Genomic DNA, 18338 nt, shown 5'->3' on the forward strand with positions numbered 1-18338 from the left:
ATTTTTATCCCCAGGGGTACAGGTCTGTGAATCACCAGGTTTACACACTTCACAGCACTCACCAAAGCACATACGCTCCCCAATGTCCATAATCCCACCCCCTTCTCCCAAACCCCCTCCCCCCAGCAACCCTCAGTTTGTTTTGTGAGATTAAGAGTCACTTATGGTTTCTCTCCCTCCCAATCCCATCTTGTTTCATTTATTCTCCTAGATGTCCATCAACAGATGAATGGATCAAGAAGATGTGGTATATATACACAATGGAATACTATGCAGCCATCAAAAGAAATGAAATCTTGCCATTTGCGACAACATGGATGGAACTAGAGAGTATCATGCTTAGCGAAATAAGTCAAGCAGAGAAAGACAACTATCATATGATCTCCCTGATATGAGGAAGTGGTGATGAAACATGGGGGATTAAGTGGGTAGGAGAAGAATAAATGAACCAATGTGGTAATTTCTAATCTATTTTCTTCCTATCTTTTTTCTCTCTACCTAGTCAAAGCTTCTACATCTAGTTAAATCCCCATAAAATTCTATGGCATTGTCCCCTTTCTACTTTTACATCTTTCTCTAGTTAAGTATCTCTTTGAAGGGCAGAAATTGTCTTTCAGTTATTCTTCTGGCTGTAATCCTTTTGTCTCCATGTTGTTTTCCATGCTTAAATAACCCTCACCCTATTTTATCTCATATTTATCCTTTAAATCTTAACTCTAGCCATCAGTTCCCTGAAAAAACCTTCTCAAAACTGCAGAATGGGTTAGGTCTTTCATTTAAATATTTTGATAGTGTCCTATAAATTTTATTCCTATGTTAAGTTCATTCATATGTTTTTGTGTTTTCTAATTTACAAATTTGATCTCAAACAACTAAGAAATATTAACTAAGACTTATCATTTATCAAGAAGAGATAGTGATTTTGGCCATCTGCCTTTTCAGAATTTGTAAAGATAATCACACAGTTTTATTCTTTAAGTCTATAAACTTGATGTTATATATAAAAATAATTTCTAATATTGAAGCATCTTTGAAATCTTAAAGTAATTTCTATTTGGTGGGATTCAATTAATGTGAATCTTTTTGTAGGATTTCTTTATTAATATCTATAATGTAGAATATTTTCATTGTTAAATTATGGTATAATTAACTAGTATGGAATAAGCAATTAGAGGTTTGCTAGAATTTGCCTATGAAATAATTTACTCCTACTGTTTTGTTATTTTTTTAAAAATTTTTATTTTTTATAAAAATATAACATATTTTTATCCCCAGGGGTACAGGTCTGTGAATCGCCAGGTTTACACACTTCACAGCACTCACCATAGCACATACCCTCCCCAATGTCCATAAACCCACCCTGTTTTGTTATTTTTTTAAATCTACTCATTTAGTTATCTATTTTTATAATGTAGGGTGCAGCACATTTACAAATTTTTCTCTTCCTATGGCAATTAGATAATTTGAAAGTTATATTTTTCTTTGAGATCAGTTTAATAAACTTTGTTATCATATAAAATTATTTAGCTAATCTAGGTTTTAAATTTTGTATTCAAGTATTATCAGAAAGGAGGCTTCTAGGTGGCTCATTGAATTAAGTGTCCCACTCTTGGTTTCAGCTCAGGTCATGATCCCTGGGTAGTGAGATTGAGCCCTGCCCTGGGCTCTGCACTGAGTAAGGAGTCTACTTCTCTCTCTCTCTCTCTCCCTCAACTTCTAACCCTTTCACTACTCACAATCTTTTTCTCTCTCTCTCAAAACCAAAAACTGAAAACCAAAACAAATCCCCCAAAACAAATATTTTCAGGAAAAATATTCTTTTGTGTGTGTGTGTGAAGTTTCTTTTTATATGTGAATTTTGTTCATTATTCTTTATTCTATGCATTTGCTTTCAATAATTTTCCTTGATTTACATAGTTTTTTATGTTCTTTTATTAAAAAAAGCTTTATAAATTTATATCAATTCTGTTGGATTTGCTTTCTAATTCATTTAATATTGATTTAATAATTAAGTACATTCTTCCCCTTTATTTCATTTATTCAACTTCTAAAATTTAAAGCTTAATTATTTTATTTTATTTTAAAATTGATAAAAGTCTTTAATGCTTTGAATTTTTTTCTCTGAAGACTAAGGTGCATCATATGTGTTCCTCTATATGCTACTTTCATTTTTATGGTTTTGTAAAAATTCTTCAGTTGTGCTTTGTATTTTCCTTTTTAAGATTTGTTAGTTTTTTATTTAAATTCAGTTTTTAAAATTTTTATTAAAATTAGTTTAAATTCAAATTTAAATTTTTATTTAAATTCAGTTAGTTAACATATGGTGTTATATTGGCCTCAGGAGTAGAATTTATTGATTCATCACTTATATAAGCCAGTACTCAACACAAGTGCCTTCCAAAGATTTGTTTTAATTAGTAGATTTTTTTTTCTGAGTAGTTTTAACTTTACAAAAAAAATCCCCAAACCAAACAACAACAACAACAACAAAACCAAACCAAAACAAAACAAAAACCTGAGCACAAAGAACAGAATTCTTGTATACTTTCCCCCACAACTCCCAGTTTGTCTTATTATTAACATCTTATATGGGAGGTTATAGTCATTATAATAGACAAACCAACATGGATACATTATTATTATTAACTGAAGTCCATACTTCACATAAGAGTTCTTTTCGTGATGTACAGTTCAATGTTTTTTGACAAGTGTCTAATGGCATGTATCTACCATTCTAGTGTCATATATTGTGTGACTGCCCTAAATATCTCCTATACTTTACTTCTTCAACCTTCCTCTTTCTTCACAGACCTCTAGGAATGACTGATCTTTCTTCTGTCACTATTGTTTTGTCTTCCTCCAGAATGTCATATAGTTGCAGTCATAGAGCATTTGCTTTTTCAGATGGACCTTTTTCACTTAGCAATATCCATTTAAAGTCATTCCATGTTTTTTAGTGGATTTGATAGTTCATTTCTTTTTATTGCTGAATACTATTCCATCTATGAATGTACCACAGTTTGTTTATCCACTTATCTATTAAAGGACATCTTAGTTGCTTCCGAATTTTGGCAATTTAAATAAGTTGCTATAAATTGGGGCAGCTGGGTGGCTCAGTCAGTTAAGAGTCCAAGTCTCCATTTTGGCTCAAGTTTTGATCTCAGAGTTGTGAGATTGTCTTTCTCCCTCTCTCTATACCGCTCCCCCAATTTTTGGCTGTCTTTGAATTGTCTTCATTTATTCTGCTGATTCAAAATTTATTTAGTATCTATCACAATGTCTGGTCTGCCAAAAGTTCTTAAGGGATGCTTTTAGAATTAATTAGTACTGATTCATATATGTAAAAATAGGTACAATATATATGGTCTTAAACACCAAATTATTTCTTTCCTATGCAGAAGTAGAAAAATAAAAAAAAAAGGAAAAGGAAAATGATAATTCAGTAGAATGCTATTGACATATAAAACAATAATTTTAATGAGTAAGATAATGGAAATAAGAATACTATTAAATCCCTTTCCAAAATTAATTTGTAATGAAAACTATGTTGATACTTAACGTTTTTAAAAGAGACCCTTGAGAGGCACCTGGGTGACACAGTTAGGTGTCCCAACTCTTAGTTTTGGCTCAGGTCGTGATCTCAGGGTCATGATCTTAGGATTGTGAGCTTGAGTCCCATGTCCCACTCAGCATGCTGCTTAAGATGGTTTCTTAAGCAGCATGGTTTTAAGCAGTCTGCTTAAGATGGTTTCTCCCTCTTCCCTTTCCCCTCCCCCACCACATGTGTACACACTTGCATGCAAATGTTCTCTCTCTCAACTAAATAAATAAATAAATATTTAAAAAATAAAAGGAGATCCTTAAATAAAGTTGAACATTTTAAATCAAACAAACATGTATGCAGCATTTTCTGTATATATAACCGTCTTTATTGTGTCCCCAAACAACTTGTCACTGGAGTGTTGTAGCTCCTCTTAGTTTTCATTGCAATCCATTGACCTTGGACAAAAACTAGAATGTAAAAAGTTCTCAATAAATGTTAAATGAACATATAACTCAATGAAAAATATTGCACGTGAAATACATTTTTCTCTTAATATAGTTAAGAAAACTTTTAAACAATTTTAAATTAAAGGAAATATAGTAAGATGTAAAGCTCATGACTAGATTTTTAAAATCTTTTGTGCTCACATATTCCTTTAAATCTTATGGCTTCATACTGAAACCCAACAACAAATGCATAAGAATGTTTACATGTTACCATTAAACTCAGTAGTATTTTTATATAGGGAATCAAAACTAGTAAATTGTGGTGACAAACACACTTTAATGTGTTGATAAAAGTTATATATATCAGCCATATTTTATGTCAGGTACTATTTTAAGAGTAAAACATTTACTTTGCACAGCAAATAATGTTGAGCATTATAATCACTATACACAAGAAGATTCAGGCTCCACAACAAAAGATGACTTGCTTAGGGCACCATTCATGTAGAAAAATTCAAAACTAGGTCTCTCAGACTATAGACTTTTGTTTCCAAACTGCTTTCACAAATATTGTCTTTACTTAATCTTCCATTTAAGAAGATTACATTTCATAGAGGAAGAGATAATAACATAATAACTAAAATAAATAAAACTCAATTCCTTTCATTTAACAGCTTTTGGTTGTTCCATATGCTCATTGTCAAAATAAGAGGAATACGAAAACATGGAAAACAATACAATGATGATACACCTACTACACTGATGGCAGGGAAAGAGAAGTGTATTTATGTTTGTACGTGTGTGTGTGTGTATGTGTGTGTGTGTACATTTCTGGAAACGCTGTTAAATGATTAATTTTTATCCTTGTTCATGTTTACTAGTTGTGCTGATGGAAAAAAAAAAATATGGGAAGTCTTGAACAAAAGCAAAGAAAAACTCGGCCGACTTCAGCGAGATCAAATGTTTCTCAGAAGCTCATAAGTGAACAAGTCAGATCATTATGGTCATTTATCTAGAGCTGATTGCATCGATTTATCAAACCTCTTTTGCTTCCCCCACTTTTTTTTTCCAGTGTAAGTCAACTTCCTTACCCAGTCAGTGATAAAGTAACTTTACATGATGCTATTTTTCTTTAAATAATTATCTTCTCTGACAAATATTACTTTATTAATTTCCTGTGTCATTGTTCCTGGTCATTCTTTAAGCAGTTTTAATGATGGAGAAAAAAAATTAAAACCAGGGAAGAAGACAAAAAATGAAGGAAATTTGCATTGTAGTAAACTCATTAATTTTATTCCATGTTTGTCATATGAAAATGGAAAACTTCTTAAAACACATTAGAATGTTACCCATAAAATCACTTGCCAGGTTTTCTAGAATAATAGTCTTATCTATATATTCATAAACAGGGTTGGACTATAATTGCATAAAGGTTAATCACTCAATTTTTATTATGAGAAAGGATTTGATTTAGAATATGTATTTATGTCAATATAGATATTTGATATTATAGCTGATTTTTCTATTGCTACTATTGTATATTTATGATAAATTACTATAGGTTGAATGTGAAATTTTAGTGATGAACATAGTGTAGTTTTGGAAAAAATTATGAAAATTTGATTATCTTCATTTAAAAAGCAAAATTTCATATCTCAGAGTTTAGACATTGAAGATAGTCTTACTTGCTTTACAGAATATGAAACTATGCACTTTACTTCAAAAAGAGTAAATGCTACTAAGAATAAGGCTTGACTGAATTAAGAAGACAGACTACTTATAAGTGACCAAGTAATGCAAAAGAAATGAAAGCACATGCAGTAAGTAGTATTGTTTCTATAATTTTGTTAAACTGTTCCTAAAATTTCTAATGTACATGGAAAGTTGACTATAAAAATTAACAATATTTATGTCACAATTAAGTAAAAATCAGTGTATATCACAAAAAATAATTTGAAACATTGTGACACAAATGTAAATTTCTACAGAGATTTCTAATCTTAAATCTGATGTAATTTTCAAAATTGTTTTTAGCATTATTTTCCAGAATTTTCATAGGGTAGGCCTAGCAGTAGCATAATATAGATGTTAGAGCATACCTGAGTAAAGCTTTCAATTTGTTCAAGTAGAAATAAATATATAAATTTATACTTTATAAACATTAGAATTGAGATGATTCTATGTAACTAAGAGATTGAATGATTTTACATTCATGTATACCCCAGTTTTTTTAAATGCTAGAACAATACTGGAATCAGTGCCAGAGTTTTGGGTTTCCCATCTTGGCCTTTCTACTCATAAGCTTTTTACTTTACAAAAAGTTACTTTAACTCTGTGAGAAATTCTTTTTTATGTTGTAAACACTTCCCCTAAAGTCCATTCCCCTCATTCTGAACATGTAGTTATATGTCCCATCTTTAGGAAAGCAAAACAAAACAGCAACAATTATAACTACATGTCACAAAAATAAAACCTTTATCAGTTTCCCCATAGACATCTGTTGGGGAACCTGAGTGACTCTTAAGTATCCTACTCTTGATTTTGACTCCGGTCATGATCCCAGGGTTGTGAGATTGAGCCCCACATCTGGCCCATCCTTAGGAGGAAGTCTGCTTGAGATTCCTTCTTTCTCTCTGTCCCTACTCCTACTTGCATATGCTCACTCTATCTCTCTCTAAAATAAATAATTAAATCTTAAAACAACAGCAACAACAACAACAAAACCCTGCCCTCTAGTTCTTTTCCTTCTTCTCAATCTTCCTTCCTTCATTTAGTTTCAGGTCACAGACAAAAAATATTAAGTTGTTGAGACTGATTATTTTCATTAATGTAAAGCACATTATAATAATCAGTGATATGACACTCTTAATGTGAATATTAACTGTATTTCTTTCATGTACATACTCCACTCCCTCTACTAATACTTATGCAAACCCCTATGTATGTATGTCTGTATCTGAAAAAATTGTGTCATTCTAAAGCTTGTAGTATTGTTTTATGTGTGCATTGCAGATGTTTAAATATACATACATGTTAGTTTGCTGTTCTGACCTTGTTTCTCATTCGACATGATGGTTTTAATAAGTAGCTTTGTTGCTAATTACATCTACTTTGTTGCTTCTAACTATTGCATAGAATTCTTTAATGACATTTACCATGTTTTCCTTACCCAATTTTTCAGAGACAAGCATCTAGGTTGGCTTCTCTTCCCTGCTACCACAAACGATGTTATACTCAACAGTCTCCCACATATCCTTTCATGATTCAGTGCAAGGCGTGCCCTGGACTATATTCCAAAGTAGGATTTCTAGGCCATATTTTACTGATAGCAGTGCATAAGTGTCTTCCATTTTCCCACATCCTGTTCAATACTTTGGATTATATAACACTCTTTATTTTTGCCATTTTGGGTGTGGAATGGCATCTCAGTTTAGTATTTCCTTGAATAATGGGTGTTATCATTTCTTGAAACTTTCTGTCACATTGAGTACCACTTTCAAACATGTTCTGTCTATTGAATAATTCCTTAATTCTAATAACACCATGGGTAGATTTCAGACTTTCCAGCTGAGAAGTCACAGTCACCTATCTGAATATCATCCATTCTTTTAAACAGGGGGAGTTTCTCCAGAGGAGAAAATATGTAAAACAGGTGAACCAGACATTTCCTGTCATCTGCCCTCTCAGGTAAATGGCAAAAATGATACCTGTTAGAGAGCTTATCATTAAAATATCTTCAATAAGGTGTCTCTTCCTAGGAATAATGTGCTAAATTGAATCTTGGATTTCTTAAACATGATACCCTTGAAAATTTGTTACTTATGCAGGCTCCAATATAAAACAAAGATGTGTCAAAATAAAATGTTTGCCACTGTGTAACACTGCCTACAAACCTCATTATAGGGATCTCATCTTTCTTGTGCCAGGAATTTGCCTCTGGCATGAAAAGGTGGGGATCTGGGGAGCTGCCTCTGTTTCCCAGATTTCTTTTTGCTTCACTGAACCTCTTGGTACCTTTTTGCTTGAAATTATTTAGAAAAGCTTGACATTCAGTGAGCTCTCTAATTTTAGTTGACTGGATGGTTTGATCCTGTGTTTAGGTCATTAGTCACTTTCTGTTGTTAAATCAGTCTCATTTGATAATTAAGTGCATTTTCAAGCATTATAAAAGACATTCTCATATTCAGCCCAAAGCCTCCAAATCCAGTGTTAGACCTAACCCTGGGTTCAAGGACCTGCAGTAGGGAAAAGAAACACCACTGCTCTTTCCTTGGTCCGTACTCTCCCATTGCCATCCATTCCTGCCTGGTAACTCTTCCATAATTGGGGCAAGGATAACTGATTAGTGTAAAGATATAAAATTCTTTTGACTGCCACCCTGTGAATTCAAACTTCAATAACAGCTCCACTGTAAGTATTTAAATACTGCTGTTTATAGGCTCTCCTTCTTTTACTTACATTTTTAGAGGCCTTGAAGGCATAGAAAGATACCAGAGGTGGGCAATGTATTTTCATGAAAGCTGACATCTTGTGATCCTGTTTTCCATGGCTCCTGCTACCGGCACCTGAGGCCTTGTGAAGGGTCTGCAGAAGAGCCCCTTGGTGGAGTCCGGCATGCCCATAAAGAGGGGAGGCTGTTCACTGATTATCTGCTGAACCCTAAAGAATTATCAGAATTAGCCCTCAAAATGTATTGCACAGGACATTGTGTCTCCTGTTCACAAAAAGCATTGATATCCAAGTAGGAACTACTACCTTTATCACATAATGAAATGCCTTTGCCCATTTTCTCCTCACTATACCCAATCTACAACTTGTGGGAATCAGGAGCTCTGGGGGTAAAGAAAGAAAGACAAAAAAGAGTACAAAGAAGTAGAAGAATAGATCATGCTCCCAGACCTTTCCCCATGAATGATGCTGAGCTCTGGTTCTGATGTGAGCAAGAAAAAATAAATAATTTTATTTTCTGTGAAAGTCAAATTTGATGCATTACTGGACAGGACTTTATAATATCTGAATAGCAATCAGCAGAATGAGACTAACTGCATTAAAAACAAAAATAAAAACAAAACAAAAACAAAATAATAAATGAAAAGGAACTCTCTGAAATATACACATATTATAAAAGGGTAGACGTGAGAGATTTGGCAGAGTCTAATTGAACATAGGTGTTGAATAACAATCTGTTTCTTATTTGTGCCTCCTTAAGGTCAATTCATTCAATGAGTCATTTTGCCTAAATTGTCTTTTTATAGTTTCTCTGCATTTTTCCTTTAGGTCTCCTGGTTTTATTTTACTTCTCTCTCAGCCAAGTATTGTAAGAATTTGCTTTACTCTTCATTTCCCATTTCAAATATATTAACACAGCTTCTATTTCTTCCATTCCATTAAAGCTGTTATCCTAAAATAGATTCCTCAGTATTTAGCCTACTGAGACCTACGAATGTTGTCAGTTTTCAAATTCTGTTCCTTCTAGCTTACATGATACTATTTTGTCTGGGCTTTCTTTCCCAGTCCTTTGTATTCACTGGTATGGATCTTGATTTTTATACATGATTCTTAAAAATTGGCTCTACCAAGCAGTTGCAGACTAGTCCATTGTAATTCTTTTTCAGCACCCCCTCCTTGGTTGATTTAATTTACTCTTCTGATTAAAAATTCCATTAATATGTTAATGATTCTCAAGGCCTCTCTTTAGCTCTGACCTCACCCTGCATTTCCATCTCATTTATTTAGTACTTATAAGTCAGATCTGTATGTCTCAAAGTTATCTTAAATTTGTAATTTTCATAATATAAAGGAACATTTGTTATCATAGGTCTGTTAAGTTTTACATATGTGTATATAAATGTGTGTAATATGTGTATATATTATCTAACTTAGTGACAAAAATTTATCTACAGAAATTATTGGACACCTCTGTGGTGTATTCATTACCTAAAGTAGAGTGTAGAACCAAAAAAGTATATGCTTCATACATATTTTCCGCCTTGAACTGACTTACAGTATCCTCTTTCAAAATAATTTTTCTTCTTTATTCTTAAATTGGTAAGATTTCACTAGATCAAGATAATAATTTATGTAAAATACTTTCTAAACAGAAATGTGATGTGCAAATATCAGCGGTGGCCAACCATCTCAATTGCTTTGTACGATGAGGCATAATATAAATAAACAACGGTGATTACTTAATTTAATTTATACATTATTTTTGTTTGCTGTTTGGCCATATGCAATGACAATTTTAGTAAAATGATTGACTCAATTAGGAGCATGCCCCATTATAGAGGATAAAATAGAGTTTGCTTCAGCAAACTGCCATAAAAAATACATTTAACAGGTTGTATCTGTTTTCACTCTTACTGAGTATTGTACTGTTTCTTTTCTTTTGCATAGAACTAAGTCCTTCCTTTTCAAACAAACCTATTTGTCCTTGTTTTATACTGAGTTTCTGTAACCAGTTTAAAAAAAATTAAGATTTTATTCATTTATTTGACAGAAAGCACAAGCAGGAGGAGTAGCAGAGGGAGAGGGAGAAGCAGGCTCTCTGATCAGCAGGGATCCTGATGTAGGGCTCTATCCCAGGACCCCAGGATCATGACCTGAGCTGAAGGTAGTTGCTTAACCAACTGAGCCAGCCGGGAACCCTTTTGTAATGAGTTTTCTACTTCTGTTTCTTGCAAGATACACTAATTTATTTTTTAAACCTATTGCTGCTCTTCCTTCAGCTTGTTTTCACATCCTTTCTCGTTACAATCTAGCTGCTACATCCTCTTGGTCTTTATTCTCCTTAACCTTTTTTTTTGCAGAAGTTGGCAATGCTGACCAGTTCCTTTGGGGCATATTTCTTATCTGAATATTGTTCTTCCCAACTGCTCATTCTGTCTCTCTTTCTTTTTATGATAGAAAAGGCCATACATTTCTGTTGATTTATTCAGTCAGAAACACATATTAAATGTCTCCTTTGCGTTAGCATTTTGCAAATGATAGCACATCACCTGTTCTCAAAGAACTTACTCTTTTGATGGGAAGGCAGATACATAATGAATGCAAACATAAGATCATTTTCATGGTAGCGAGGTCAGTGAAGACACAGAAAGGAAGGTTTTCTGAGTAACATGTGAGCATCTAGTCAGTTATTATTTGTTTTTGATCCTAAAAGTGTTAAGGGAAAAATTAGACACAACATATCAATATTTGGTGAGAATTTTCCTATCTAAAGTTTCTTCCCTTGGAAAACAAAGGAAGAATAAATTCAGCTATAGTCACTGATAGATTCATCGGAAAATACAACTCAAGAATAGCTTTACATTCTCAAATGATGTTGCTTTAGAAATTCCTTGCTAATTGCCCACTTTCTACAATGAATTTATCCTTTAAAAATGATCTCATTGAGCATAAAGCTATATAATACCTCTATAATATTTTTCTCCTTCTGGTACAATGCATACCTAATCCAAGTGCAGTAGTCTGCTATAGCACAAAGTTTTTATCATGCCTTTTGTGATATTTCATACTGATAGGAGATCTCCTGTCACTCAGAATGGTCTTGCACAGTCTTGTGAAGACTCATGCATATGAAAAGTAATCCTTCATGACAGTTTCCTCCAATTTAAGACAGCAATTTTTCCATATCTCCTTGTATTATTGATAACAGTCATTGGTAAAAGCGAATTGTCTGTGACCCACTATAGATGAAAATGAATAGTGTTGGAGATTAACTATAAATGTAACCTTGCTAGAGAAATTATATCAATTTAAGACATACCGTCTCCTGAAGATAGACAAATGCTAAAGAGCTGACCATACAGTTTATGGAAAAATGTTGTTTTTTCATCTCCCTTAATAACACAAACTGTTTTTTCTTTTTTCCTTTCCTCCCTCCTTCCTTCATCTTTTCTTCTCTCTCTTTTCTTTTTCTCTTTCTTCTTAATATGTTATACATTAATTAATCAATTACTCAGTTTCTTCATGCATAGAAGTATGACACCAGCCATAATTCCTTCACACAACTGTTGTGAAGACTAATTATGAAATGTTTACAACATTACTTGTCACATAAGGGCTATTTGTGTGTGGTAATGTTATTTTATCAAATCTGTATCACTGTCTTATGGAACATCCAAGTATAAACTTTTGTACCTTCTATTGTGAATCAAAGAATATCATGCCCTCTATTCCCTTGTGTGGAATGGGCAGACTTGCCATCAGAACTGTCCATGCCCTAATTGCTGGAAGCTGTGAATATGTTATCTTATGTAGTGAAATGAACTTTGCAGATATGATTAAGTTGAATACTTTAAAATAGAAAGATGATCATCAATTATCAGAGTGAGTTCAATATATGTATATGGGCCCTTAAGCCAGAGGTACATTTTTTTCTGCCTGGAATCAAGCAAGATGCAGCAGGAGGAAAAATAGAGATCCCAGTCATGAGAATACATCCACTAAGACAGTTAAATGCTTTCTTTCAATATTGCTACTGAATCTTAGAGGCAATTAGATAAGAAAGACAGAGGTGGAAAGAGAGAGAAATAAGGAAAGGAAGGAGTAGGAGTAGCAATAAGGAAGAGAAGGCGGACACCAGAAAAGGATATGTAAGAAGCAATAATAACTAAATAGAAAATAAAATATGACTATAGATACACCATTAGAAATAGTAACACATTTATAGACTTGGATATCAGCCCTTAGTATATAGTGTCATTTGTGAACACTTTTCTCATTCTGAGGGTTACCTCTTTGTTTTCTTGACTCTTTCCTTAGCTGTGCAGAAGCTATTGACCTTGATGAAGTCCCAAGAGTTCATTTTTGCTCTTGTTTCCCTTACCTTTGGAGACATGTCTTGAAAGAAGTTGCTGTGGCCAATATCAAAGAAGTTATTGCCCATGTTCTCCTCTAGGACTTTGATAGATTCCTATCTTGTGCTGAGGTCATTCAGCATTTCAATTTTATCTTTTTTTTTAATTTTTAATTTTTTATAAACATATATCTTTATCCCCAGGGGTACAGGTCTGTGAATCACCAGGTTTACACACTTCACAGCACTCACCAAAGCACATACCCTCCCCAATGTCCATAATCCCACCCCCTTCTCCCAAACCCCCTCCCCCCAGCAACCCTCAGTTTGTTTTGTGAGATTAAGAGTCACTTATGGTTTGTCTCCCTCCCAATCCCATCTTGTTTCATTTATTCTTCTCCTACCCACTTAAGCCCCCATGTTGCATCACCACTTCCTCATATCAGGGAGATCATATGATAGTTGTCTTTTGCACCACACCCAGTGCTCCATGCTATGTATGAAAGAATGAAACTTGACCATTCTCTTACACCATGCACAAAGATAAAATTGACTCTCCGGAACTCTACGGAAAGTCAATTTTTTCTTTGTGCATGGTGTAAGAGAATGGTCAAGTTTCATTCTTTCATACATAGCTGTCCAATTTTCCCAGCACCATTTAGTGAAGAGACTATTTTTTTCCATTGTATATTTTTTCCTGCTTGGTCAAAGATTAGTTGACCATAGAGTTGAGGATCCATATCTGGGCTCTTTATTCTGTTCAACTGATCTATGTGTTTGTTTTTTTGCCAATACCATGCTGTCTTAATGATCACAGCTTTGTAATATAGCTTGAAATCAGGCAATGTGATGCCCTGAGTTTTGTGTTTATTTTTCAACATATCCTTGGGAATTCAGGGTCTTTTCTTTTCAATATAAATTTTAAGATTTTTTGTTCCAACACTTTGAAAAATGTGGGGGAATTTTGATCAGGATGGCATTGGAAGTCTAGTTTGCTCTGGGCAGTATAGACATTTTATTTTATTTTTTTTTAATTTTTTTATTAATTTTTTATTTTTTATAAACATATATTTTTATCCCCAGGGGTACAGGTCTGTGAATCACCAGGTTTACACACTTCACAGCACTCACCAAATCACATACCCTCCCCAATGTCCATAATCCCACCCCCTTCTCCCAAACCCCCTCCCCCCAGCAACCCTCAGTTTGTATTGTGAGATTAAGAGTCACTTATGGTTTGTCTCCCTCCCAATCCCATCTTGTTTCATTGATTCTTCTCATACCCACTTAAGCCCCCATGTTGCATCACCACTTCCTCATATCAGGGAGATCATATGATAGTTGTCTTTCTCTGCTTGACTTATTTCGCTAAGCATGATACGCTCTAGTTCCATCCATATTGTCGCAAATGGCAAGATTTCATTTCTTTTGATGGCTGCATAGTATTCCATTGTGTATATATACCACATCTTCTTGATCCATTCATCTGTTGATGGACATCTAGGTTCTTTCCATAGTTTGGCTATTGTGGACATTGCTGCTATAAACATTCGGGTGCACGTGCCCCTTTGGATCACTACGTTTGTATCTTTAGGGTAAATACCCAATAGTGCAATTGCTGGGTCATAGGGCAGTTTTATTTTCAACATTTTAAGGAACCTTGGAGTATAGACATTTTAACAATGTCTATTCTTCAGATCCATGAGCATGGAATGCTTGTCCATCTTTTTGTGTCTTCAGTTTATTTCATGAGTGTTCTGTAGTTCCTCAAGTGCAGATCCTTTATGTCTTTGGTCAAATTTATTCTAAGGTAACTTATGGTTCTTGGTGCTATAGTAAATGGAATTAATTCTCTAATTTCCCTTTCTATATTTTCATTTTTAGTGTATGAGAAAGCAACTGATTTCTGTGCATGATTTTGTATCTTGTCACATTACTGAATTGCTGTATGAGTTCTAGTAGTTTGTGTGTGGACTGGGTATTTAACCCAAAAATACAGATGTAGTGAAAAGAAGGGTGATCTGTTCCCCAATGTTCTTAGCAGCAAAGGCCACAATCACCAAACTGTGGAAAGAACCAAGATGTCCTTCAATGGATGAATGGATAAAGAATACATGGTTCATATATACAATGGAATATTACACAGCCATCAGAAAGGATGAATACCCAACTTTCGTATTAACAGGGACAGGACTGGAGGAGATTACGCTGAGTGAAATAAGTCAAGCAGAGTATTTAAATTATATGCTTCACTTACTTGTGGAGCATAAGGAATAACATGGAAGACATTAGGAAAATGAAAGGAAACGTGAATTGGAATAACTTGGAGGGGGAGATGAAGCATGAGAGTCTGTTGACTCTGGGAAACAAATTGAGGATTTTGGAGGGGGGAATTGGGAGGATGGTTGAGCCTGGTGGTGGGTATTAAGGAGGACACATACTGCATGGAGCACTGGTTGTGGTGCATAAACAAGGAATCTTGGAACACTGAAAAAATAAAATAAGTTAAATAAAATAAAATAAAAAATAGCAACAAATTCTAAAATATTTAAGAATTAATTTAACAAAAATCACACAAAACATGATTAAAAGAGAAAAATGAAAACATGATTGAAAGACATGATGAAAACATGATGAAAGATTTTCATTTGAAACAAAACAATAGCAACATGATGCATGCTCTTCAAAGCAAAGATTATTCTGAGAAAAATAAAGGAGGACAATTTTTATTAGATGTTAAGCCATATTGTAAAAATATACCAATTAAAACCTAATAGTTTTTGACAAAATGATAGAAATGATAGAATGATAGAAATCTTTGTTTAGAGAAAACCTTTTTTACCTTGGTATATGGAAATGTATCTTAAAAAACAGGAAGCAGGGCGGAGGTGTGCACCTGTGTGGCTCAGTTGATTAAGCAACCAGCTGTTGGTTCCATCTCATGTCATGATTTCATGGGTCCTTAGATGGAGCCCAACATAGGGCTCCATGCTCAGTGGAGAGTCTGCTTGAAGATTCTTTTCCACATGTGATGAGCACTGGGTGTTATACACAACTAATGAATCATAGAACACTATATAAAAAACTAATGATGCTGGCTAATTGAACAATAAAAAAAAAAAAAAAGATTCTGTCCCTCCCCCAGCTTGCATGTATGTGCACTCCCTCTCTCTCAAATAAGTAAATAAATCTTAAAAAAAAAAAAAAAAAAAGCAAAGGAAGAATCTTTAAGAACTGAGAAATTTTACCATATTTAAAATAAATATTTTGTAAAACAAAGACACTCTAAATGTTCAAATAAGCAAAAGACAAATGGATATAATATTAATCATTATAAAATTATGAAAAAGCAATTTGTGAAAAAATAAGACTATCCAAAGATTTGAGGAAGAATTCTTCATAATCATCTAAAGAGCAAATAACAAATACATAAATACATAAATAAATAATTTTACATCTATTAATGTGGATGCATTTTCAAAATGTTGTGTTAAGGGATGCCTGGGTGACTCAGTGGGTTAAAGCCTCTGCCTTCAGCTCAGGTTATGACCCCAGAGTCCTGGGATTGAGCCCTGCATCAAACTCTCTGCTCAGCGGGGAGCCTGCTTCCTCCTCTCTCTCTGCCTGCTTCTCTGCCTACTTGTGATCTCCATCTGTCAAATAAATGAAATCTTAAAAAAAAAAAAAGTTGTGTTAAAAACACTCAATTGCTCTGAAAAGGATATTAAGACACAACCTACATAAACTATAAATTTGTTCATAAAAGGTATCATTGTAAAGTTTGTGTTATGAATATATTCAATATATAGAAATATGGACTGGGATAATAGACACCATTTTTTAGGGGGAGGGGGTGTCTTTTTTTTTTTTTTTAAAGATTTTATTTATTTATTTGACAGACAGAAACCACAAGTAGGCAGAGAGGCAGGCAGAAAGAGGAGGAAACAGGCTCCCCGCTGAGCAGAGAGCCCAATGCGGGGCTCCATCCCAGGACCCTGGGATCTTGACCTGAGCCGAAGGCAGAGGTTTTAACCCACTGAGCCACCCAGGCTCCCTGGGGGGGATGTCTACTGGGCAATGGAGCAGGGAAAAATATTCACACATACCAGTTTCAAGTGTTGTGCCCAACGTATATCTAAAATACTAATCTCTGTGATTTTTATGTTTAAAAGAAATAAAAACTTGGGGAACAATTGGTCAGGCATTTTGGCCCATTTTACAGCAGTACATCTTCAAAAAATAATAGTGTAACTCATTTCAGTTTTTACCATAAATTATAAAAAAAAAAAAATATTTGGAGCTAAACACTATGCCTTGATTTTTGTGAGAATATTTGTATTTCCGAATTGCCAGAGAATTAAGTATTCTTATTAACCACTCCAAACATTACATAAAGCAAGCAAAACTGTAGTCTGCACTTAAAATACATAATGCATTATTCAATTTAACTCTGCTTTACATTTCTAGAACCACAACAGGTGGCAGGAACCTTATTTTATTCTCAAATAAAAATATAAAAATTATTTTAGCTTTGAGAATTTTTCATTCATTGATTCACTTTTTTTTCATCAAGGCAGTGCACATATATTAAGCACAGTGATATTCTTTGAAAATAAAACAGTATTTAAAAAAGCACTAGAAATCTTAGTTATTTGGAATTTTTTCTTTCTACTTTACATAAGCATAGACAATTATTATTTTGACTAATCTTGAATACCTTCTTGGAAAAGACCCAATAAATTTTTATTCTGCCAGATGACAGAGTTTGAGGAGGAGGTATAGGTGAGTAACAGCATCACAGCTAAAAAGGTTGGCAGACCTATTGAATAAACACATCTCTGTTGATTATCAGAGTAATCTGTCTTTTGTTTCTCAGGTACTCCATGTTATGCCATCAAAATGACCTTTTTACAGAAGTTTGAATGAAATAATATATGTAGGTAGTTATACTTAATTATGATAAGAATAATTACAACATGTATATTTCTATAGTGGATGAGTAGTACATTTTTTAAAGTGTAAAATTTCAAACTTTTTATTCTTTTATTTTACGATAACTAAAAACCTGACTCATTCTAGTTAACAAAATTGCAAAAATGTTATATATGTGTGTGTGATTCAGAATGTTAAAGTCATACTTAAAACAATTGTAATCATTTGTTCTTGAAAATAAAAAGTCAGTCACTCACTTTGACAACACAATGATGGGTTCTTTTTATAGTTCACTCAGATGTTCTAAGAACTTAAGGAATTGCAGTTAAATTGCTTACATTTAAATACCATTTCTAAATCATGGACCTGTTCAGATTTTTTAATCAACCTCAACAATGAAGCCTTAATACATATTTTAGATATTTAAAATGTCTCAATTTAAAAAACTGAACACAAATGCTATTTAGAAATCACACAAATTTTTCTTACCTAAAGTTGGTGAAAAAATCTTCTACAATGCCTTTAAATATATTATTATATGTTAATACATTATTTTATTTGCTATGAATTTTTCTTTTATTGAATTATATTTCAAATAAATAGAAATGCATTAATT

Source organism: Mustela lutreola, chromosome 1 (genome assembly GCF_030435805.1).
Source record: "Mustela lutreola isolate mMusLut2 chromosome 1, mMusLut2.pri, whole genome shotgun sequence".
Lineage (NCBI taxonomy): Eukaryota > Metazoa > Chordata > Mammalia > Carnivora > Mustelidae > Mustela > Mustela lutreola.